Consider the following 20,299-nt stretch of genomic DNA (forward strand, 5'->3'; position numbering starts at 1 on the left):
TTGAAATAGAATTTTTTCTTGATTTCCTCCTTAGCTTGCTCATTACTATGTATAGAAACACTATTGATTTTTGCATGTTGATCTTGTACTCTGCCACTTTGCTGAATTTGTTTATTAGCTCTAGTAGCTTTGTTGTACATATTGGGGGGACTTTCCATATATAGGATCATGGAAACGATATCTGTAAATAGTGAAAGTTTTACTTTTTCCTTTTCAATTTCTATGGATTTTGTTTTTTTCTTTCTTTCCAATTTTGTATGACTTGTTTTCCTGCCTAATTGCTCTGGCTAGAACTTCCAGAACAATGCTGAACTGCAGTGGTGACAATGGGTATCCTTGTCCTGTTCCAGGTGTCAGAGGGAGGACAGTCTTTTACCACTGAGCGTGATGTTAGCTGTGGGTTTTTCATATACACCATTTTCATGTGAGGAAGTTTTCTTCTAGTCCTAATGTTAGAAAGAGTTTTTATCAGGAATCTCTGCCAGATTTTGTCAATGCCTTCTTGTGTCAATTGAGATGATCATTTGGGTTGTTTCCCTTCATTTTGTTAATGTGGTCTATTACATTGAATGATTTTATGTTGAACACTCCTTGCACACCTGGAATAAAATCCGATTGATCAAAGTGTATAATTCTTTTAATGCACTATTGGATTGATTTAGGAGATTTATTTGAACATCTCCGATTAGTTCCAAGTTCTGGGTCTCCTCTGAAGTTTTAATTTGTTACCTTGACTGGTCCATATCTTCCTCTTTCTTAGTATGGCTTATAATTTTTTGCTTATGTTTGAGCACCGGTTTATCTTGATGAGTTAACTCTTAAGGTCAGTTTCTCCTCTTGGCTACTGTTTTATTGTTGATTGCCCTTATGTTAAGCTCTTCTTTGATGTTTGGTTCAACTTATTATGGATCTTTAGAATGGCCTGTGATTATCTGTTCAGTTTTCCTCAACTCTTCTCCATCTGATTCTTGCCCTGAATATGCCATACAATTTTTTATGAGTGCACTTTTTGTGCAGTTGTTTCCTTCAGAAGAAAGCTTCCTTTTCTCTGTTTCTGCTCAGAGAATCTTGATTTGTTGTGTTTGTTTTTGTGCAGAATTCTCTACCCAGCTCCTATGATTTCTTTAAGTTCTTTCCCTCACTCAGCACTGCTCTTTCTTTACAACTTATCAGTTCTGGCACCCACCCAAACCCCCCTTTTTTTCTGTGAGATTTTTCTACCTCTGGTTTATTTCCCATTAGGGTGTCTCACCCCAGGGACCCAGATGAAATCAATCCAGAATCATGGGTCAATGTAGAAGAGTTCATTGTGTGTTTAGGCTGGATTGAGCAAGTGCCACCTTGACAACAGTTCTGCTGCAGTCTTGCTGTTTTGGTCTGCTTACATTGCTGGAATGCAATGTACCAGAAATGGGTTTGCTTTTGCAAAGGGGATTTATTAAGTTATAAGTTTACAGTTCTGAGGCCATAAAAATGTCCAAACTAAGGCATCCAGAGAAAGATACCGTGACTCAAGAATTCTGTCAGCTGGGAAAGCACATGGGTCTGCTGGTTCTTTGGCTTCTGATTTCAAACAACATCCCCAAGGGTGTTTTCTTTCTGCGTCTCCAAACCTCTCTGTTTCTATCGGCTCAGAAGCTTTTTCCAAAATGGTTTCCCTCTGAAAGGGCTCCAGTAAGTGGATTAAGACCCACCTTGAATGGGTGGAGACTCACCTCATGGAAACCACCTAATCAGAGGGTCCTACCCACAATTAGGTGGGCCACATCTCCATGGAAACAACTTAGAAAGATCCCACCCGCTAGACTGGGTTAGGATAAAGAACATGGCTTTTCTGGGGTACAGAACAGTTTCAAACCAGCGCAGTTCCCCTCCCCCCGCACTGGGGGCACTTCTATGTGCAGCTCTCCTCAGCCACTGGTGCTGTCCCTGGGTCTCTGCGGATTTGGGTCCCTGTGCCTGTCTCTGTGTCGGGTTCTCACTCGCTTTGGTGTGTGGCTCTGTGGTCCGCGTCTGGGCACTGCCCCTGGGCCACCCCCAAGCTGCGCGAGGGCTGAGGGAGGGGAAGGGGTCCAGACTGGCCAGTCCAGGACAGAAATCTCCTACCTGATCATGGAGATTATTTTTCTTTATCTTCAGATCAGCCTTTGTGGAGTCCTTCTTCAGTCTCTGTCGTCCTCTAGTGTTCCAAGCGGTGGGATTTGTCCTTTTATTAGTAGATTGTGCAGAGAGACTTTCCCAGGGCATGTCTTACGGTCGCTGTGTGGATAATATCCTATCAAGGTAGTTCTTAAAACAGATCGAACTGCACACATATAACCTGCATTCGCTGTCGGTGAGCTCTGCACTCCTATGCTAGTGGGAGCCACACTGTGAGGCCCTTTATCAAATTGGCAGCATAAGCTCGCTCCTGGGGGTGTTTATGAAATGCAGATTCCTGGGCTCCAGCTTCAAAATCTCCAGGCTTCTGACTCTGAACTTCATATTTTTAGGAAGTACTTCAATACTGTGTACTTGTCGACAGCTTCATTTCAGGCCACTTCAGATATCCATGTTATACACACACACACATACACACATAGTAATTTATTTAACCAGTCTCAAAGGTTAAATTATTCATTATTATAATCCAGATGATTAACATCATAAGTTTAAGTGATGAGCATTATAAGTTGAGATGATAAACATGCAAAGAGCTCTGTAAATTTCAACACATTTATCTATTGTGTGTTATTATAAAATATTATAACTTCTATCCTCACAGAGGGATCCATCTTTGGTTATAATGTGGTGTGATCTCAAAGCCACATAAAACAGACTGAACTAAACTGTGGCATAGGTGTGTGTTTCTTCCTTCCTTTTTTTTCCCCCTGTCTTGGGCCACAGGAACATAAATCCATGTGTGTGGGCAGCCAGGTGACTCAAGTCCCCAGGTTTAGGGCTCCTTCCTCTGGCTTATGCTGACAATTGACCAGTTTTGCCTTCCTGGATCCTTTTGATGTCTATTGAAAGCTTCTCTCTTAACATCTCTGATTAAGTTATAATCAAGCAAGTCTGCACAGCCCATATTATTTCAGCCTAATTGGCCCAGTTCTCAAGTTCTGGGCTGCCCCAGGGGAAAAGTCTGCCCAGGTTTTTTCATATCTGTTTTTCTCCTTTCAAGATTTTTCATACTTCCCCCAGTTTGATGGTGTAATGTCAGTGGAATTAAACTTGAGCAATTTAAGGTAAAGTAATTAATTGCACGTGGATTCAATTATAATTACTAACTGATCTCTGCCCACTGGGTGACACCAGTGACTTTCCCCATGATACGAAGGACAGATGATGAGCCGCCACTTGCTGTGCAATTTATGGCATCTAGGTAATTAGGTGGAAAAAGTTCTGCAAAGCTGGGCCATCTTTTCCAATAGCATGTATCTGACCAGGCAGGCACTGCGGGGTGACTGTCTCCTCGCCTGTGGGTGCTCCCCAGGCATGCTGGACGGTGTTTGTACATGCAACTGGTTGCTCACATTCACCAGGTATTTACTGCCCCCTCACCACGTGCCGGCACCCCCTGCGAAGCCCGTGGTGAGCCAGCGAGACGTGGTTCCTCCCCTCCTGGAGGTTATGATGTGTAGGGGTCAATGGACAAAGCAAATAGGCAATTCCTATAAATGCAGGTGAGCACGTAGGAAAAGCGAAGGGCCTAGACCCAGTCTCGAGAGTCAGAAAGGCTTCTCCCGTGGGTGGTGTCCCAACAGAAACCTAAAGGACAAGGAGGAACCAGGCAGGACAGGGAGGGGATGTCCACTGCTAAAGGAACAGCAAATGCAAAAGTCCACGAAACATCGCGCCACATTCCAGGAACCGAGAGGACTTCAGCACAGCTCAAGAAAGGGCTTGAAATGTGGGTCAGAAATCCTAGGATAAGCTGGGACTCAGCATCAAGGGATTGAGAATACCTTCTTGACTGAAAGGGGGAAGACAGAAATGAGACAAAATAGTTATCAGTGGCTGAGAGATTTCAAACAGAGTTGAGAGGTTATCCTGCAGGTTATTCTTACGCATTATGTAGATATCTCCTTTTCAGTTTATGGTTTATTGTAGTGGCTGGAGGGAAGTGCCTGAGATTGTAGAGCTGTGTTCCAGTAGCCATGTTTCTTGGAGATGATTGTATAATGATATAGCTTTCACAATGTGACTGTGTGATTGTGAAAACCTTGTATGGACAAATGAGTAAAAAATATGGATAAAAAAATAAATAATTGGGGGAACAAATGTTAAAAAATAATAATAATCATAGATGGATACATGGGGGAAAATGTACCTAATGCAAACTATGGACTATGGTTAACAGTAATGTTTGAATATTCTTTCGTTAACAGTTACCAAATGTAGCACACCAATACTATGGTTTGGGGGTGGGGTGGAGGGATAAGGAGTATGGAAAGATTTGGGTTTTATTTTTTATTTTTATTTCCTTTCTGGAGTAATGAAGATATTCCAAAATTGATCATGGGGTGTGTCTGCACAACTACGTGATGATATTGTGAGCCAGTGATTGTGTACTTCAGATGCTTTGTATGGTGTGTGAGTGTATCTCAATAAAACTGTAGTGAAAAAAAGAGAAGAAGAAAAGAAAGGGCTTGACCAGAGGGAATGCTGAATAGAGCAGCTGGACCTAACTATGGGTCCTTGGGGCCCTGGTGAGGAGTCTGGACTTTCTTATAATAATGGGAAGCCACTGATGGTTCTTAAGAAGAGTGCTATTATCTGTAAGAAAAATGAGTTGAAACAGGGCAATACGAGAGGCAAGGAGAGTGGGTGGAAGCGTCCTGCCACCTCCCCCCACCCCCCCCCGAGAGATGCTGAGCCGTGAGAGCTGGGACCCACATTCATCAGCTGTTGCCATTTGGTTTCCAATGTGACACTTCACGCTTACTCTCACTTCCTGAGCCTGGCCCTGTCCCATGTAAACAGTCTCTACCCTTTTGGAGCTTACAGTCAGGTGAGGAGCACAGAAAATAACAAGTTTTAAAAATTAATACAGATTGTGTAAATTGTCTGAAGAAATGAACCAGACGATGCAGCAGAGAGCAACGTGGCAGAACAGGGTGCAGTGGTTAAGGGAAAGCCTCTTCGAAAAGGAGACATTAAGCTGAGACCCGGCAAGGCTCAGCTCTGCACAGACCTCGCAAAGGAATGTTCTAGGCAGAGAACAGCAGGGACAAAGGCCCTGAGGCGGAGTGGGTTTGGTTGAGATGGAACGAGGAGCCAGTGGCGCTGGCAGGGAGTGGGCACAGAAGAGAATGGGAGGTGTTGTCAGGCAGATTCCTAAGGCCTGGTGGGCCCTGGAAGGAATTGAGTTTTACGCCAGTGGTGGTGGGGGGGGGCCTGCGGGTTTTAAGCACAGCAGGGATATGATCCAGTTTTCCTAACTAAAGGATCATGCTCTCTGCTGTGAGAAGATGGATTAAGGGGCAAGGGCGGAGACGAAAGGAGGCCGGCGGTAGGAGTCCAGGTGAGAGAAGAGGGCGAGACTTAGAGAAGAGGGGGGTGGAGAGGTGCTTGCAAAGCTGAGTTCGCAAGACTTGCTGCCTGGTTGACCACGGAGGGGAAATAGCTGCTTCCGCAGGTTCTGGACACGTGTTGGTATCTACCCAGTGGGTTAGCTGGTGAGAATGGCTGAGGCCTGGGAAGCAGAATTGGGGAGGAAATTGGGGTAAAAGCTGGGAACTTTGGCTTTGGTCCGTGCCTTGGGTTTGAGTGACAACCACTTACAACTTTGTGAAAGATACTTAATCCTCTTCTGCCTCGTTTTCCTTGTTCGAAACGAGGCTAATAATGTGAAATTTGGGTGTAAAAGACCCCCCAAAAGTGATTAATGCCCCTTCCTTTGGTGAGCCCCACAGCACCAGCCTCACCCAAGGAAGATTATGGGCTCAAAAGTCAGTAATACAGCAGGTGCGGGAAGATGCATGGGTGCCTGATTCCTGCACGTCCCAAGGGAAGTGGGAAAAGGCAGCACTGCCTTGGTGGCTGCCTGCAGCTATGCCCCGGGAATGCTGTGAACCCCAACTGCCAGCTACAAGTCAGCCTGCAAAACTTCACGGTTTGGGGCCACTAAAAGAAATTTAAATAACGAAAAAAGATCTCATTCATAATAATAACAAAAGCGCAAATGTACCTGGGAATATATCTAAAAGATACTCAATTTCTGATGAAGAAAATTACAGTACTGAATTAGATACTGAAGAACATAAAATACTATGTAAATAAAATCATTCTTAGATGGAAAGAGTCACTATCATAAAGAGGCAGTTTTTACCCAATTGGTTTAAATATTCCATGAAATTCCTATCATACCCTCAGTTGGCTTTATGTGGTTTGTGAGAGTGTGGACTTTTATAAGCTGATCATAAAACTCATATGAAACAGCGCCAAGGAAACTTACTCTCTCAGATATCAGAATTTATTTTTAAGCCGTACTAATGTACTCATTGTAGTATTGCTGCAAAGGTATACTCCTCAGCCAAACAAAATAGAGAGCCCAGAAATATATTCATGCGTGTTTCAAAACTTGATATTGGCATTGCAGATCAGGCAGGGAAAGTGAATGATTGGCAATAAGTGGTTCTGGCACATTTAGTTCTCTGTATGAAAAAAAATCATTTTTTTTCACCTCATACTATACACGAAAATAAATTCCTGAGGGATTAAAAACCTAAATGGGAACAACAAAAACATAAGAAAATATCTTCAAAACCTCATCATCTCCAGTGGTAGAATGCTCGCCTTGTGTGGGGGAGACCCGGGTTTGTTTCCCGGATCATGCATCCCCCCCACCCCCCAAAAAAACTCTCAGGGGTTTCTCAGACAACACGTAGAAAGCACCGTCACAACTGGTAAATTTAACTACATTAAAATTAAGGTTGTCATATGTGAGACTAAAGCAAAAAATGTTTATTTGGTTCAAAATTTATATCTTGACTAGTGCATTTCCTAATATAACTTATGTGCACAGCTTAACTGAACAACATAGTACATGGAACCTTGAGTAGGGCATGAGATTTTATGGATTTGTCCAGAGTGATGCTCTGATAAATCCCAGAGTGATTTGAATATTGAATAAAAAATTATTTGCAAAGCCCTCTTGGGGGAATGGTGAGAAAGGGGGAAAACTCAACTTCCCCAAGTGGAGAAGTCTTGATATTCTCACAAACAGTAGGGACAACCAAAGCAATAGGTGGAGCTCCCAATCTTGGGGTTTGTTCATATGAAACTTAACCCCACAAAGGATAGGCTAAGCCTACTTAAAATTAGGCCCAAGAGTCACCCCCAAGAGAACCTCTTTTGTTGCTCAGATGTGGCCTCTCTCTCCAGCCAACACGACAAGCAAACTCATTGCCCTCCCCCTGTCTACATGAGACATGACTCCCAGGGGTGTGGACCTTCCTGGCAATATGGGACAGAAATCCTAGAATGAGTTGGGACTCAGCATCAAGGGATTCGGAAAACCTTCCTGACCAAAAGGGGGAAGAGCAAAATGAGACAAAATAAAGTGTCAGTGGCTGAGAGATTTTAAACAGAGTTGAGAAGCTATCCTGGAAGAATTAAATAGATATCACCTTTTTAGTTAAGGTGTTATGGAGAGGCTGGAGGGAACTGCCTGAAAATGTAGAGCTGTGTTCCAGTAGCCATGTTTCTTGAAGATGATTGTATAATGATACAGCTTTTGCAATGTGACTGTGTGATTATGAAAACCTTGTGTCTAATATTCCTTTTATCTACCTTATCGACAAATGAGTAAAACATATGGATTAAAAATAAATAAATAATAGGGGGAACAAATGTTGAAATAAATTTAGTAGATTGAAATGCTAGTGATCAGTGAAAGGGAGGGGTAAGGGGTATGGTATGTATGAATTTTTTTCTGTTTTCTTTTTATTTCTTTTTCTGAATTCATGCAAATGTTCTAAGAAATTATCATGATGATGAATATATAACTATATGATGATATTGTGAGTTACTGATTATATATGAAGAATGGAGTGATCATATGGTAAGAATGTTTGTGTTTGTATATTATGTTGAATTAAAAAAAAGCAAAAAGGGGTGGGCCGCAGTGGCTCAGCAGGCAAGAATGCTTGCCTGCCATACCAGAGGACCCAGGTTTGATTCCCGGTGCCTGCCCATGTAAAAAGAAAAAAAGCAAAAAAAAAAAAATTAAGGTTGTCTTTTCAACAGAAAATACCATCAACAAAATAAAATGAGAAGCTACATAATGGGAGAAAATATTTGCATTGAATGCAGTTGATAAATGATTAGTATTCATAGTATATCTTAAATATTATAAAGCAAGAAAGTATAGAAACATACCCTAATTTAAGGTTGGACAAAGAAAATGAACATAAAATTTACAGAACAAATTTAACTGGGTATGAAAAGCAGCTCAGCCTCCGCAGCAATATAATATATAAATTTTACCAATGCTGATGCAATTGCTCAAAAACTTGCGACATTTGTTGTAGACCCAAGACCCAGAGATCTTCAGGAGTTTATAGGGTGATGGTGTGGTCTGGGACAAGATGCCAAGTTGATGCCCAATTCTGTAAACTCTGTCAAAGCTTAGAAGGTCAAAAGCCAGGGAAATGTGCAATTTGGGTCTTAAGCCAAACCAGACAGGGTTTTGGAGAAAACAGAAGTTGGATGGAGAACTTGGTAAGAGAAGGAGGCCTAAGGCTGTGGGCATGAAAAGCCCAGGCACGGGTTTTTCAACCCTGGAGGCCAGGCCATGAGCTGAAAGCGAGCCCCCCACACGGCCTTTAGTGTTGGGCAGCTGAAGCTGGGCCTAGTGAGCTGGGCACCCAGCGAGGGCAGGAACCCTGAGAGTGATCTGGCACCACCAAATCCGCCAGACCACTTCTGTCCTTGCCGCAGGCTTTTCTCGGTCTTGAAAAATCAGTGTTGTCTCTTGAGCAAGGTGAGTTCCTCCAAGTCAGATTAGGGGTCCTCACCCACTTAGCGTTGAGGCGTGTGGGTAAATCCATTTGCTCGATCAACAGATACTCATCGAATGCCTTGCAAGTACAAGACAGGCTGTGCGGGCTTGGGATACGTCAGTCTACAAACAAAGAGCTTTCCCTCTTGGGGCTTATACATCATGATAATGAATCAGTTATTTATCTCAGGCCCCACCCCAAACTTACTAAAAAAAAAGAATCTGTATTTGAACAAGTTGCTCTAGGGATTCGTATGCACATAAAAGTTTGAGGCGCATCATGACTCTGGGAATTACTGATTTTTCCACTTCAGATCCACAGCTGAGCTTTCTGCTAAATCCACGCCAAACCCCCTCTTGGCTGCAGACACTTAGGGGTATGGCATGGTGATGGCAGGGAAAGGACTTGTGAGAGAATTTATAGGCAGCATTTAGCAGGTCGCCCTGGACTCGCGGCTGCTTTCTTTGCTATAAACATTCCTGTATCTTATACTGGGCAACCAGTGGGTATAATTAAGGCAACTTTAATGCCAGCCGGTGGTTTTCTATTTTATGTACCTTGCTATTTTGGAGCCATTTATTTTAGTTGTGGAACATCTGGCTATACCAAAAAAACACTGACTCCTTTGCTAAATAAAGACATTCTTTCTATTTTCTTCATCACAAATCCAGAGGAGGCAGGCAGGTACCCGTGGGAGCAGAGAGAGCAGAGAGCAGTTGGGGTGGCCTGACGTCCTTCCTCACCTCCACACTTCCGCTTCTACCATTCACACTTCTAGAATGTTCTCTTCATGTTACCCTGACAATACAAATCCTATCCATTCTTTGATGTTGAGTTCCTACTTATTGTTTTCCATAAATATTTTCCTGCCTGTCTAGAAATGAAGGAATTATGTTTCACTTTAAATTCCTAAAACAGCTGCTGTCTCTGGTGTATTTTGAAATGAGGACACTGCGACATCGTGAGTGAATAGAGAGGAATCCCACTGAATGCCGTGCTTGGCAGGGGCTGGGATGGAATGATTCATGTTGTATAATATTTCCACAATTAAGAAAGAAAGAAAGGGAAACTAAAGAGATAATAACAGTTAAATGCAACCCATAATCCTGGATCTAGGAATAGAGGAGAAAAGGCTCAGATTATTGGGACATAAGAAAAAATTGGAATATGGAATGTAAGTTTATATGAACGTAACATGTTTTGATCTTGATAACTGCACTAAAGGTGATTACGTAAGTGAGTATCTGTTCATAGGAGATACCCAAGGAAGAAAGATGTGTGCAACGCTGCTCTCAAATGTTCAGAAAATAGAAGAATAGACAGAGAGTTAGAAAGAGAGATAGATACATTGAGTTTGTTTCCTAGGCTGCTTAAAGCAAATACCATGAAATGGGTTGGATTTAAACAATGAGAATTTATTAACTTACAGTTTTGAGGCTGAAAAAATGTCCAAATCAAGCCATCATCAAAGCAATGCTTTCTCCCCAAAGATCAACTGCTGGCGAGCCTTGGCTCCACTGCCGCAAGGCAAAGTTGTGGCGGTGTCTGCTCGTCTCGCCCTTCTCTTCTGGGTTTCGTTGCTTTCGGCTTCTTGCTCCCTGGCTTTCTTGCTCTGTCTGAATTTCATTCTCTTATAAAGGACTCCTGTAGGAGAGTTAAAACCCATCCTGAAAGAGGTGGGTCACACCTTACTAAAGTAGCCTCATTGAAGGAGAGAGAGAGAGAGAGAGAGAGAGAGAGAGAGAGATGGGTAGATAGAAAGAATGATGCAGCACAGGTAGCAAAATATTAGAATTGGTGGATCTGTGTATTTGGGCATGGTAGGGGTAAGTATGGAGTTTTTATTACTTTTGCAACTGTCCTGTAAGTTTGAAATTATTTCAAATGAAACCAAGAGCGTTACTCATAAAAAAAATTAGTGGCCATATTGCAAACGGTTTCACAGGGTTATCACAAACACCTGTGTAAACCGAATTTTTATCAAAATTATTGATTACTTGACTTAGCCTAAGTTCTCTCTGAAATATCAAAGCCATGGCTCATATTATTTGAGGGAGTTTTGCCGAAGTTGAATCAAATTTAGAGTAATTTGCCATTAAACCATAAGCTATTTAAGCCACTTGTTATATGACAGAAGATTTTAAGCAAACTCATTAACAGAGGGTCCGCGGTCTGCTGAGAGGAGAGAGGGGGCTAATTAGAGAAAGGAAGAAGGACTTGGAAACACCTTCAGGGCTGATTTATTTGCATGTTAAATTATTTTTTAAAAAATATTTTCTTTGTACTCCCATCTTCCTGAAACCTAAAGAATCAAATAATTTTATTTTCTTGGCAATGTGGGCTACCACTAACTTAGGAGCTTTAAATCATAGCTGCTTGGATAGAAGATCTTTCCTCTGAATCCAAAATTGATGAAATATGACAGAGAAAACAAGATTAGGAGACATTATTAGAAAGACCATTTCACACAGCGAGAGCCAGGCTCCTCTGCAGTGAGATTTGTTATTAAATGCAGGCACCAAGGAAGAGAGTTTTTTGTCGACCAGCTGACACATGTTTTGGGGTCAGGTCCTGACATTCTCACAGGTCAGCCCAGATTCATTTCTTCACTCAGTAATCTCTTACCGGGCACCTGCTTTAGACCCAGCACTGCGCCATCCAACAGGGGATCAGGGAGGCACAGTCCTGTCCTCCTACAGCCGGCGGAATACTGGAATGTTCTTATTTCAAAGGACAGAGTCACTTCCCAGCCCAGGGATTCTGCACAGTATTTCACTTGACTGGTTCCTTGAAAGTCTTTTCTCCCTTGAATTCTGACGAGTGAAGACATTGTCCTCAGATCGTCAGGGGCTGCTGTTTCTCTTTATTTTTCAGTTAAATGTTGCTGTTACAGGATTTGCTCTAACCTTGTGTACTACTCTAACTGCTCTTTTGGGGACACTTTTCCGTTTTCTTTGGTTTCAGCTATCTTGTTGGTGTCACTGTTTTCAGGTACTGATTCCATCAGATCCCAACAACTCCTAAATAATCTTCAGCCCTGAAGCTTTCCACATCTTGTCTCTCAGGCACCTCAAAGTCAAACTATCCAAACTGACCTCCTCCTGTATTTTCCCCAACGTTCACCTCCTGTCTTATGCATCTTAATAGCATCATCCATCTCCCAAGCTAGAAATCTTGGAGTCGTCCTTGACCCTTCCCTTTCCCACAGTGAGCCTTCCCTCCAGTACTGCCAAATTTGCTATTTTGTCCTGTGCATCCTAGATATACAATGCCTTCCTCTTTTTAGCTCTCTCCATCTGGTTTGCTCTTGCCCCTGCTCTTCTCAGGTGCTCGTCGGCCACGCCTAGGCATTGCCTCTGGTCATCGGGCACCTGGTCCTGCTCCTGCCCCTGCTGCCCTGTGGTGCCAGAAGGAAGGCCACCCCCCACCCCGTGGAGGCGGGGAGGGCTGGGCTTCACACATAGCCCAGTGCCTGGCACTTACATAGTTTCAACTGCTATTTCCACTTATTATCTCATGTTTGTAACTAATGATATCTAAGATACGGATGTGTATTTCATATACTTTTGAAATATCTCCAATACCTTTGTCTTATACAATGATGGATATCACACACACACATTCACTTGCCTCTCTTTTTACTAAAAGAGGATCCTATAAAATAGAACATTTCACAACCACTTTTCTTTTTTAACAGGTATTTGTTGGGCACCCCGTTTGAGCAACTGTCAGAAGCAGCCGCTCCTTGTGCCCTGCTCACCCTCCCTAAGGGTCCCGTTCCATCGTCTCTGCCCAGCCCAGCTCCATAGTTCATGCACAGGCCGGTGCAGCTCCATGCTTCTACCTCAGGCCTCTTCTGAGGCCCCAGGAGCTCATCCTGCTCAAACACAGGCATGTCCCAGAAGCAGTCCTTCGCCAGCATGGGAGGGAGCTGGGGGCGGTAGCCGCTGAACGCCACAGTCACTGCAGGGAATACTTGGAGGTGTCCGCGGCAGGGTCAAGCCCCGATTGCCTACAGACTTAAGCAGCTCAGTAGTTATCCTTTATTGGCTTGTCCTCCTTCTCTTGTCTCATTCTCTCCTCTTCCTTACTCCTGTATCCTAGGTCCACCTCCTAAATAAACCTCCTGCACCCAGGTCCTTGTCTTAGACTCTGCTTTGAGAGGAACCCAAACTAGGACACCTTCGAACAAATATGATGAAATTATGGTAAATGAGAAGAATGATGAGTGTAAGACACCATGTGTGCTGCTTAGGGTCACATGTCAACTTGGCCAGGTGAAGGTGCCCAGTTGTCTGGTCAGGCAAGCACTGGCCTGACTGTTACTGGGAGGACATTTCATGGACTTAAATCATCAGTCGGTTGATTGCATCTATGGCTGATTACATCTGCGATCAACTAAGGGGCATGTCTTCCATAAGGAGGGGATCTAATCAGCTGGATTTAATCCAATCATTTGGACAATCCAGGGGGTTGGCTGTAATCTGATCAGCTGGAGATTTTTAAGGGAGAGGTAACCATTTCAGCAGTCAGAAGAGAGAACTTCCATCTCTCCTTCAGCCAGCCAGCCTCTCCTGGGAATTCATCACCCTTCGTCATTGCTGCCAGCTTGTAGCCTGTCCTACGGAATTTGGACTCGTGCATCCCCAGTTACATGAGAAATTTTATAACATCTCATATTTACAGATACCTCCTGTTGGTGCTGTTTCCCTAGAGAACCCTGACTAATACACCATGAGGGTATACAACCAGGGAAAAGTTTTTGGGAAAGAAAGGATGTTGAGGCCATTGCGACGTTACAATTTTTCTTGATGCACTTTGGTAACAGCTTTCTGTACAATTTTCTATTTCTTACAAATTTCCAAATTTGCTAGCATAGAATGTTAAGTATTCTTCTGCATCTGTGCCTATGAATACATCCCCCTTTCATTCCTAAATTAGTGTATTTGTGCATTTGCTCAAGTTCTCAAAACTTCTCAAGAAGTTTTGCTCTTTTATTGTCTTTTTAAAGACTAGGTCTTAATTTCATCCATTCTGCTATTTTCTAACTCATTCGTTTGTGGTTATATAGCTTTAAAATCATTCTTTAAATTTGTGGGGTTTTTTTCCACTGTCATCTTAAGCCAGTTACTTAGTTCATTTATTTTAACTTGTCCCAACATGATAACAGGAAACTTAACTTCAAAATTTTACATTATCTCTTCTAGAATTATAAATATTTTGGAACTGGAGGGCATTGTCAAAACCATTAATTCAACCCTTCCATTTTCCAGATTGGGAAAGCAAACCAAATAGGTTAAAAGGCTTCTTTCACAGCTAGCAAATTGCAGAACCAAAGTAAGGATCAAATAATTTTCCTGATCCTCCCTTCCCATTGTACCATGCCGCTTGGGCTTCTTAATCAAAAAAAGATGGGGAAGAAAAGGAGAGGCAGCTGCCTTGGCTGGAGAACAGATCTAGTGGGAATGTCACCTGTCTGCTGTTAAAGGATGAGACCCTCCTCTGAGTTGTCGGGACTTAGAGTAGCCAGCGAAGTACTTTAGGAGCAGGCTCATTTTTCCTTTCTGTGGGACAGAGGTGAGTTTGTGTTGACACAAGCTGAATAAATAAACCTTCTGTTTGTTCAGGTAGAGTGCAGGGCCCTTCTGTAGAAGGCGGCTTTGGAATTAACTTCAGTTGCTTCAACTGCCAACTCCAAACCTCATCTCCTTGGTTCTGGAGCCCTCTTCTTCCCCTCGGGTGTCCCAGCCTGAAGCCTGCTCCCTCCATTGCATGTGCCATTGCTGCATCACAGCCTCACTGAATGTTCACCCCAGAGCCAAATCAGAGAAGGACTGCCGTCCCCTGGAGTTCCATCTCTCGGAGCAGGGTCAGTAAGCCTATCGGTGGGTATGAGGAAAGGAGAAGAAGAGACGGAGCAAGTGCTGGTCAATGCGGACCCGGCACAGCCGGCTCTCTCCACGCCTTCCTTCCTTTCCTGCCCTGACTTGTGTGAGTGGAAAGGTGGGGTGGGTGGAGTAAAAATAAAGGAATAGTGTAAATACTGATCCAAAAATGAGTTTTTCTTCCTTTTTACTCAGGATTGTTATTTGCTATAAAATCTTTCAATTAACACAGGGTATTGATGATCTCTCAAAAGAATGAAGGTATAAAAAACTGGATGCATGTGTACACGTATGCAATCATGCGCATTCACTTTATGCACACAGTGGGTGAGCTCAAAACCCCAGGGGGCTCACATCATAGCGTCTTCATGTGAAGGGAAGAATGTGTTAATAATCAGTAATTTTTACCCCTTCTTTAAGTGTCTGTTTTGTATAGGTTTGTACTGAACACTAAATATAGAATAATAGTCAATATGTTTTATTTCTATTTTTTCTCAATTTTTTATTTTGAAATAATTTCAAGCCTACAGAACAGTTACAAAATCCACGCAGAAAACTTCAACATACCCACTCCCCCAGATACCTAGATCCAATTTTGACATTTTGTCATATTTGCCTTTTCTTTTTCTTTCCTCCCTTCCTTTCTTTTTTCTTCCTTCCTTTCTTTCTTCTTACTCTCTCTCTCTTTCACTCTCTATCCAATTTATTTGTCTATCATCCATCTTTTATTTCTGTTTCTTGCCTTGCGTGAAAATGCGGGACCTTTCCTTTGTCACATGGAGTCACCTGTAACACTCAGTGTGACTCAAAAGGATTGATAGGGAGTTGATCTCCGTTCTCAGTCAACTCTGTGCCAGCACCAGGGCCTTTCGCCAGGACTGTCTTGTCTGCCCCCCAACCCCCATAATCCTTCCTGCACAGGTGATGTCCTCTTTCTTTCTAGATGAAGACCCAGGAACTTAGGTTAACTGGCTGCCTCTAGAACATGTAGCTAATAGATGCCAGAATCTGGAACCAAATCCATATCTCCTGATTCCAATTCAATCTTCTTTCATCTGCCTCCAAGTCAAAGCAGCTTTATTCTAGATGGTAAATTCCTTGAAGTCCAGGACAATGGCTTCATATGGCATTATGTTTACCTTTATTTGGCATATTAGGGCTCTGCGGAGAAACAGAACCCACATACATATATGTGTGCAAATAACGGAGTTGGCTCATGCAGCCATGGGGATTGGCAAGTCTGAATTCTGCAGGGCAGGCCACAAGTTGGGGACTCTGACTAAAGATTCATGAATTCCCCAGGAGAAGCTGGCTAAAGTAGAGACAGAAGTTCTTCCTTCTGACTCCGAAATCCTCAGGTCTCCCTTTAAGGCCTTCAATGATTGGATGAGATTTCTCTTATTGCTAAAGGCAATTTCCTTCATTGATTATAGATGTCATCAACCTTAGATAAAATCAACTGACTAATGGTTTAAATCCACAAAATACTCTCAGACCAGTGCTTGCTTGACCAAACAACTGGAAACAATTGCCTAGCCAAATTGACTCGTGAAATTAGCCATCACATATAGTGTCTTGTGAGCAATTTTTATAGTTGAACTTTTATTAATTTTTATTTTTATCAAAATATTAAATAAAGCATTCTTTGAGAACTCAAATAACAACCCTCCGAGACCTTTAAAAACCAGTCATCCTAATAAGTGTTTGCACCAGAATTATTCTACCAAGTTTTATTTATTGTTCTAGTTTGCTAGCTACCAGAATGCAATATACCAAGAATGGAATAGCTTTTAGAAAGGGGAATTTGATAAGTTGCTAGTTTATAGTTCTAAGGCCGAGAAAATGTCCCAATTAAAGCAAGTCTACAGAAATGTCCAATCAAAGGTATCCAGAGAAAGATACCTTGGTTCAGGAAGGCCGATGAAGTTCAGGGTTTCTCTCTGTAGTGAGAAGGCACATGGTGAACACAGTCAGGGCTTCTCTCTCAGCTGGAAGGGCATATGGTGAATACTGCGTCATCTGCTAGCTTTCTCTCCTGGCTTCCTGTTTCATGAAGCTCCCCAGAGGCATTTTCCTTCTTCATCTCCAAAGGTTGCTGGCTGGTAGATGCTCTGTTTTGTGGTGCTGCAGCATTCTCTGTGCTCTCTGAATCTCCTGCTTTCTCCAAACTGTTTCCTCTTTTATAGGACTCCAATAAACAAATCAAGACCCACCTGAATGGGTGGAGACACATCTCCACCTAATCCATCTTAACAACCACTGTTGATTGAGTCACATCTCCAGGGAGATGATCTAATTACAGTTTCAAACATACGGTACTGAATAGGGATTAGAAGAAACGGCTGCCTTCACAAAATGGGATTAGGATAAAAACATGGCTTTTCTAGGGTACATACATCATTTCAAACCAGCACATTTATAATGAAAGAGGAGGGAAGAAGAAATTACATTCACTTAACAGCTTCTATGCTGCACCTTCCTTGGGGTGATTTATTTAATCCTCAAGACACCTCTGAGGCATCGATGAACCTGTCATTGGATTCCAGCCCTTAGCTACTTCCACGTCACCGGCTGCCCTCCTTTCCTACGAGGTGGCAGAAATATTAACAAGATGTTCTATATACCATTTAAAAATCCCGCTGAAGTTCTTCCCTCTAATCTTGAACTGACTGGTCACCAAGATGGCGGGCATGAATCTAAAGGTCATCTTCATCTGGTGTGTGTTTGTTTCTCACGAAATTTAGGTCCTCACTCCTACCCTCTTCCTCCTGAAAACTCATATCCACCTTAGAGCTTTACCTTTTTTAGTTTTTTAGAAACTGGTCAAGTGTCAGAGTACTTAAAGTAAATGTTCTTAATTTGGCCTCCAAAATACCACATTTTTCTTCCTGCCCGCCGAGCAGTACCGAGCTGGCCCTCTGAACTTGTGACCTGGCAGCACGGTCTGCTGCGTTTGTGAAATTCAGTGCCAATGCCGGATCATTTGTTGCACAGAATATGTTTACTAATTTCTGCTTACAGTCACTCCTCTATTTATATTGTTCACTGAATGCATCCAACGATGTGCATGGAAATACATCTCGCCTCCTTTTCTCATTCAAGGCACCCCCGGCTGCTCTTTATGGTAGCCAGACCGGCTCATCGGGCCATATAGGGATATTCTCCTTGTTCATTAAATTGCAAATTCCTTGAACTCGGGAATCCCGCCAAATTCTTTTATTCTCCCCTCCCACCCCTGAACGAACGTGTCTGATACCTAAAAGAGCTTAGCACACATCTGCGGCCGGAGCGGGGTGGAGTTCTGGTGCCCGCGCGTGCTCCGGGCGGACCCACGGGGCAGCATGGCCTCTGCCGTCCAGCCCCTGCCCCCTGTAACTGTCTCCTTCCCCCCGAGAGAGGCTGGCAGGGACCAAAACTCTTGTGTCCCATTTGGAATCTGGAAATGTCATCTGAGCCAAACAGCCTAAAACTCTTCCCCTTTTTTGGATTTCTAAAAGAAGCTAACTTTCTCCTTATTTCTTGCACTCATTCATTTTGAAACTCACCAAACCAATTGCTGGGGGTTGGGCTTCAGCTATTCTCAAATCAAGAAAATCAGCCTATAAGGTTAGAGTCAAGTGTTGAGCACTCATCTCACCATCGCAGTCTTTTACCTAAACATTTCCCTTTGTCTCGCACCCTTATTATTTTTCTTTTCTAACTACTATCCTTCTGCTGATGTCAGCTAGTTACGTGTCCGCGTCTGTTTAAGTGTATGTATGAAGATGTAACTTCACCGGTCCCAAACTGTTTTTTAGAAGTTGGGAGAGGTCAGCAGGCAGAGCCCGCCTGGTGTCCACCTCTGTCCCTACTGTCAGCCCCGGAAGCCTCTGCCCTGGCAAGGCCTGCGCTGCCCGGCCGTCAGTGCCCCCAGCCAGCAGGCATTAACTGAGCACTTATTGTATGCCCGGCACTGTGCCAGGCTCCTGGGCTGCACAGAGGAGTGAGAGATGAGATCCCTTCCAGCCCGGAAGGCTGATATGTGAGCAGATGGTTATAAAGCAGCTTCCCAATGCAGGGGCGAATAGTATAAAGCAAGGGAGGAGTGAGCTGGAAAGGGCCAGAAATGGTATCTTGGGGGGTACCTGTACAAAGCCTTAACGGAGCCTGGGAAAGGGGGGCGGGGCAGGGAGGGGAAGTGCAGGGGGGAGTGATTAAGGAGTGAGAAGAAGGTAAGGAAGGACTCCAGGAGGAGGCAGCCACACCAACCAGGGCGCCCGGTGTGGGCAGGGACCTGACTACCGGCTGTGGCAGTGCGAAGGGGGCCACAGGTGGTGGTAGAGAGGAGTGATGAGCAGGTGGAGGAAATTCCTGGTCTTCAGGTGTGGAAATGGGGCAGACATTGAGCTCCTAGTCCGCAGGCTGCAGGAGCCACGGAAAGGCACCCACAGCAGGCAGGGGAGGCAGGAGGGAGGGGCAGGGGAGGGGGAGGGGGCAGAGGGGGGACGGGGAGGGGGTGGGGAAGCCGAGGAGGCAAAACTGGCAGCCCAGTGAGTGGCAGGGCTGAGCCCAAACCCGAGGCAGAAACATAAAGACTTGAGAATTACATATATCAAGACATAAAGAACACAGCCCCTCTGAGAAGGAGGACACAGGAGTTGATGAAATTCTGTCGTCGGTTAGCAAGGCCTCTGAGAAATCCAGGGCATTTACACATGTATGTGGATAAATGAATATATAAAGACATACAGGATGCAGGTATGTGGATGCATATGTACATACAGTAACTAAACGCTCAGTACACGCGTACGTATGCACATGCATGTACACTGCTCCCCTCTCTCTAAGAACCAGTAAGATAAATATCCTGTGAAGCGTCCCATGAGTGAGAAGAGGAGTTTGCAAGGAATGTAGACAAAACAATCTATACCAAAACCGCATACTTCCTCCAAAGAAAGAATGGTGCCCGTAGAAAATTACAGCTTTGAATCTGTGTCAAGGAGGAGTTTTAACAGCTCCAGGATATGAAATGGAGAGTCAAAGGGCCACCTTGGTTGATTTGGGGAAAGAAGAGAGAATTTCACAGTGTATCTTCTAGTAGCCAATGAAGTTGCAGTTAATACATCCCACCCCGTGGCTTATCCGTATGTGTTTACCGGCCTTTTATAAAAAAAAATACAAAAATAAAAACTCTGGTAAGTATGAAAGTTAGTACGAAGTACTGTCTTTTTAGAGCTGGGCATTGACTCAAGTCGTTTCAATGCTTCCAAGTGGGAGTTAAATTGTAGAGGTTTTCTAGGGAAAAGAAGATCATATCTGTATAATATGATATAAATGACCTTCCAAAATGGCAGGTCTGGCTGTGCAGGGAACTCTTCTATTGAGTGTTTTTAAAGTATTTTGTTTCATATGGCCCATCTCTTGGAATGGCAGAGGAATAAATATTTT

The 20,299-nt window shown here is 43.5% G+C and overlaps 1 protein-coding gene across 2 annotated transcripts in view; it reads left to right on the forward strand.

Moving 5' to 3' along the window:
* The window catches only part of FRY (FRY microtubule binding protein), a 396,935-nt gene that overhangs the window by 55,853 nt on the left and 320,783 nt on the right, over positions 1 to 20,299 (forward strand). The window contains exon 1 of one of the 2 annotated variants that reach the window (XM_077158986.1): positions 7,979 to 9,948. The exons of the other annotated variant lie outside the window; for it this stretch is intronic. The gene's annotated coding sequence lies outside the window, so the exon portion shown is untranslated. Of the gene's footprint in view, positions 1 to 7,978; positions 9,949 to 20,299 lie in introns of those variants that run through there. 2 annotated transcript variants of the gene reach the window in all.

The sequence above is a fragment of the Tamandua tetradactyla genome, chromosome 4 (assembly GCF_023851605.1).
Source record: "Tamandua tetradactyla isolate mTamTet1 chromosome 4, mTamTet1.pri, whole genome shotgun sequence".
NCBI lineage: Eukaryota > Metazoa > Chordata > Mammalia > Pilosa > Myrmecophagidae > Tamandua > Tamandua tetradactyla.